General features: G+C 45.0%; 1 pseudogene; it reads right to left on the bottom strand.

The window, feature by feature from the left end:
* Positions 1 to 2910: 2910 nt before the first annotated feature.
* LOC104860465 lies at positions 2911 to 5489 on the bottom strand (annotated as a pseudogene).
* Between the last annotated feature and the right edge of the window lie 135 nt (positions 5490 to 5624).

Here is a 5624-nt window from a genome sequence, read left to right as displayed (position 1 = left end):
AATCTATATGCATAAAATACGCACTTTTAAATGTACACTTTTATGTGTCTTAACAAAAGCAGAGTTTTTTGACCACCACAAAAATTAAAATGAGGAACAATTCTATTGCCTCGCAAATTCCACATGATCCTTTGTAGTTAACCCTCTGGCTTCTCCTATTGGCTGGAAACTACAGATTTTCCTTCTCTTCCTATAGTTGAACCTTTTCCGGAAATCAATGTCATTTTGTGTATTATTCAGTCTTTTGAGGCTAGCTTCTTTCTTCAATCCATTTGAGATTCATCCTTCCTGTGTATACAGTAGTATTTCTTTTTCATTGCTAACTATCCTATTGCACAAATGTAGCACCATTTATTCCCCACACCCTAGTTGAAAGACATTCAAATGGTTTACAACTTTGGGCTATCATTAATTAAAATGCTATACATGATTTGTGTACATGTTTCAAGGGTAAAATAGATATTCATTTTCTCTCTGGCAAATACTTAGGAGAGGGGCTTCTGGGTCATATTGTAAGTGTATGTTTAACATTTCTATAGAAACTCAACTGTTTTCCAAGGTGACTGCAGTCTGCATTCACTACAACAATGTGTGAGAGCTGTGGTTGCCAGAACTGGTACTGTCATTTTAAAAAACTTCCTAATAGGTACATATTAATGTACTTGCACTTACTTAACTAATAATGTTGAACACATTTTCACATTATTATTTGCCATTCAGATATATTTTTGGTAAAATTTTTTGTTCTAATTTTTTGCCCATTCACAACTGAATTGTTTAGTTACTTATTACTGATTTTGTGTGTGTGTGTGTGTGTGTGTATAACATATACATGGCATATTACATTTTTTGAAGACATATCTTTTGCAAATATTTAACTCAAGTTTGTAGCTCATTCTTTAATTTTCAACAGTGTTTATTAAACTCAATCTATCTTTTTAAAAAAGGAATGTTTATGGTGTTGATCTGAGAAATCTGCCCCATAGAAGAGCACAAAGATATCCCATTGTCTTCTGTTTCCCAGTTTTAGGTATGACATTTAGGTCTATGATCTTTTTTTCTCAACTAAGAATTCCTTAGAGTCATCTGACTATTGACAGCTAATATATTTCGGTGCAAGTTTAAAGGTGATGAAATTTATACTGTTTGCTTATGTGTACTGCCTTGTAACTTGTTTGGTTTTTTTGTTTGTTTGCTTGCTTGTTTGCTTATTTTTTTGGTACCAGGGATCAAACTGAGGTCCTTGTGCTTGAGAGGCAGGTGGCAGAATCACTGAGCTAAATCCCCAGCCCTCTTTATTTTTTAAGAGCAGTTTTAGGTTCAAAGTAAAATTGAGGGGAAAGTACATAATTCCCATGTACTTCCTGCCACTACAGATGCACAAATTCTATCACCATCAACATCCAGCATCAAAGTGGTATATGGGTTACAATTACATCATCTCACCCAAATCCATAGTTGACATTAGGGTTCATTTTCTTGCTATAAATTCTAGGAGCTTGGAAAAATGTATGATGATATGTATCCACCACTTTACACACACACACACTGTATTAGCTTTCCTGTTGCTGGGACACAACACCTGACACCACAACTTAAAGGAGGAGGGCTTTAATATAGGTCACAGTTTAGAGGGTTCAGTCCATGTTTGGTTGGCAGGAACATCATGACAGAAAAATGTGGCAGATGCTTAGTTCATAGCAGCCAGGAAACAAAGTAGGGGAACAACAACAAGAGAGGAAGGGGCCAGGGACAAGATATAGACCCTAAGGCTGCAACTCCATGTTCTAACCAGACACACTCAGAAGTTGTTCCACCAATCTTATGGATGAATCCCAAAGCTAATCAAGTTGGTACTCTACCCATCTACCACATACATAATAATTTCAATGTCCTAAAATTTCTGTCTTATAGGCAGAGCAAATTCCTTCCTCCTCACTAACCCTTGGCAACCACTGTCCTTCTGTCTCTAGTTTTGGCTTTTCCAGTGTCATATAGTTGAAATCACACAGTATGTAGCCTTTCAGTCTGGCTTCTTTCATTTAATGATAACTACCTAAGTTTCCTTCATCTCTTTTTATGGTTTGATAGCTCATTTATTTTTAATGCTGAATAACATTTCATTGTCTAGGTGTACTACCATTTATTATCCATTCATCTACTGCAGGACATCTTGGCTGCTTTTGAGTTTTGGCAATTATGAATAAGGCTACTATAAATATCCACATCCAGGTTTATTTTGTTTTATTTTTTGAGAAGGTGTTGCTAATAGAGGGTGGCCTTGAACTCATGATAATCCTCCTACCTCAGCCTCCCAAGTAGTGGGATTACAGGTGTGCACCACCAAGTCTGGCATGTGCAGGCTTTTGTGTGACGTAAGTTTCCTGTTCATCTGGGTAAATACAAAGGAGCATGATTGCTGAATCACAAGGTATGAGTATATTCAGTTTTGAAAGAAACTGCCAAACCGCCTTCCAAAGTGGCTGCATTCCTGCTAGCAAGGGAACAAGACAGTTCATGTTGCTCCATATCCTCTCTGGCACTTGGTGTTGTCAGTATATTGGATTCTGACCATTCTAATAGGTGTTCAGGTGTGTGTGTGTGTGTGTGTGTGTGTGTGAGAGAGAGAGAGAGAGAGAGAGAGAGAGAGAGAGAGAGACTGGCAGAGACAGAGACATCAGGTAAGAGAACCTTATTAAGTCAATAGATTAGAGTGTACAATAAGAAAACAGAAAGACTTAATGGTAACCAGTATGAAAATAGTATTAATTGCAGTCACTGAGAACTGTTTGACATAGCAAATTATCATGCATCAAAATAGTATGAAACTCTGATTTTCAGACCTTTCTTTTCTTTTTTCTTTCTTGTTTTCTTGCTTTTTTTTTTTTTTTTTTTTTTTCAGGCCCCCAGGAAAAGCTCTTTAATGAGGATCTGGCTGTGCTGAGGCGCCGGTTAACCACTGCCTTTCTGCCCCAGCTGCTGTTTGAGGAAGATTCCTCCCTGTTGGCTCCCGAAATCTTACCCTAAAAACACAGGCAAGCCTCAGAGAGGAGGAAATCAGGGCCGAGGAGAGATGGAGTCTGGGAAACGCTTCCAGCTCGCCCCTGCCACCTCAATCGAGAAAGCTGCTTCCCACAGAAGGGCTGCGTCCCAGGCCGCAACGCTGAGGGCTCCCGCAGCCTCAGAGGACCGAGCCTTCCTGAAAGCAGAGCCCGCATCCCCGGGGCCCCACGGGGTCTACGCTCCAGGCAGCCTCTGGGCAGGCCTACCTACTGCATCGGGTTTTGACTTCCCTTTCCGGGATGTCATTAACCTTTGTCCCCAAAATACGAAGTCCTCCTCTCCCCTGTGTCCTTAGAGACCACTGGCCGTGTCTGGAAGCAGCGCCCGCCCTCACTGCCACCCGCGCCTTTCCACACTCCGCCCTCTCGGGGTCACCACTGCCTGTGCCCAGGAGCTGCAGATATAAGAAAGTCACTGGAGCTGATTCCGCGCGCTCCGGCACCTTCTCCCACCCCCACTCAAAGGCAGCCCCAGCCGCGGGTCAGCACGGGTACAGAGGCGGTGTCCATCACGGACCACGGTTAAGCCTGACGTCTCTGCAGTGTCGCCCGCCTCCGCACGCCGTGCCTTTCCAGTCGGCCTGGGGCTCCAGCGAGCCGTTGGTCACCTTCTTGACTTTTTCTTCATGTTCTCCATCACCCCTGACGTCGTCACCACAGATTCCATTTCCAGGTCCTCGTCCTCCTGAGACAGCTGCAGATAGGGGTTGTCTGAAGCCGGCCGGAACTTGTGCCCCGTCAGGACAAAGAACACCAGCGTGGCCATCTCATCCAGGAGCTGGTGAAGCCACTTCCACTGGAAGGGACGGCCAGCGTCAGGAGGAAGGCGATGATCCTGGTGAAGAGTTCATAACATACGATCAAGACGTAGTAGTGTCTGAAAAGCTTCAGCTTTGCTAGGTTAATAGCGGCTTTTCCATCCGTGGAGGACGCTTCTTGTAAATGTCTAATTGACCATACCACGGGGAAGAGGGGCGCCGCAGCACAGCAGGTCCACCGGGAACAGGGAGTCCTGCCAAGGTTGTACTCGGTCGTGACCGCCTACGTGGACTCTATGGTGATGTAGGCCACATTTGCTAGCACCTGGAGCGGGATGACAATCATGAAGATCTTCTTGTCCTTGTCGGAGAGGATGTGCTCGATGAAAGCCCAGCCCGGGCCGATGATCAGGGCGGTGAACAGCAGCACCCCTTTCAGGAGGCGTGTGATGTAGTGCACCATGGCCCAGCCCTGATCGGGAAGCCCTGGGAGGAGACATAGTGGTAGTCGATCGCAAAACACCAAGAAGAGGGACTTGGTAAAAGGGAGGGCCGCCATCTGCCAGCGGATCTTAAACACGTCCTTCCGCCGTTTGCTGAGGATGTGGATCCAGATGGTCCCAGAGAGGAAGAAGGCCATGGAGATGTAGAGCTTGGGCAGAGGGATTTCTCCTGCGGAGAGGTAGCTGTCAGGGTCCTTCTCTGTGATCTTGCTATCAAGACTGAATGAAAACTTGTCAATCGACTGTTACTCATTGCTCAGGCATTTATGAAAATGAAGACCGTACAGTCCTTCTTGATCATCCGTGCTGATGTTAAAGAAAAACTGAAAAGGAGACTGCCCCGGCACTGTGAATGGAGAAGGATTTCTCTCCCAGTGCCTTTGCGTCCACTGTGCTTCTTTCAGACTTACCACCATCTTTTGCTTTCTGAGTCTGGTTGCCGTTGCTCTCGGATGCAGGGCTCAGCCCGGGGACTTTCTCATCACTGTCGAAGACGATCTTGGGAGGCTGGGTACCGGCTCTCGGCGGAAACCAGATTTTCACCTCACTTTTGGAGCTGTAGTTCATGTCTTCACCCAGGTTGGAAGAAAAGCCATCATTCTTCGTGCGGTCCAGGCTGAACTCGATGACGGTATCCTTGTTGGTGGCCCCTGCGGGGTCGGGCATGGAGAGGCTGGTGACGTTCACCCGCATGAAGCTGTCCTTGAAGAAGCTGAAGGTGTTCAGGTGAATCTTGTGTCTCACTCTGTCTTTGAGGGTGGTAGACGTGGCCCAGGCTGGGTTTGACCAGCAGCCCCAGCATCGGAAGTAGCTGGAGGCCCGCGGCCAAACGCAGACAGCAGGAGCCCAAGAGGCTGAGGGGCGCCAGGGCCACCATGTTTGTTCCCCCATCATCAGCTGCTTCAGACCTTCCTTTCAAACCATAGGTTTGTATGGCAACACTTTAGAAGACAGCTTTAGGATCTTTTAATCTGGGCTACTCTATCTACTCATAAGATTTTATTTGACTTGTTTTTTGGTACAAAGGACCGAACTCTGGACCTTGTGACTGCGAAGCAGGTGGCACCAGTGAGCTAAATCCCCGGCCCCTGTAAGATTTTATTGATAGAGAAAGTGTCACCAAAGGTGAGGAAAAAACAAACAAATAAAAACAGGGACCAGGGCAAAGAAGCAAAAAATTTGTAAGTCATCTGCATGAATGAATATATTCAAGTCAGATTAAATTTGTTATTTTATTGATTAAACCTTTCTCTACAACTCAAAAAGAATCACAGTTAAAAGGGACATAGCTTGAGCATATA

This window comes from Fukomys damarensis, unplaced genomic scaffold (assembly GCF_012274545.1).
Source record: "Fukomys damarensis isolate Sample0158 unplaced genomic scaffold, DMR_v1.0_HiC HiC_scaffold_30, whole genome shotgun sequence".
NCBI lineage: Eukaryota > Metazoa > Chordata > Mammalia > Rodentia > Bathyergidae > Fukomys > Fukomys damarensis.
The sequence above is the reverse complement of the archived record's forward strand: the minus strand, read 5'-3'. Positions and strand labels throughout refer to the sequence as shown.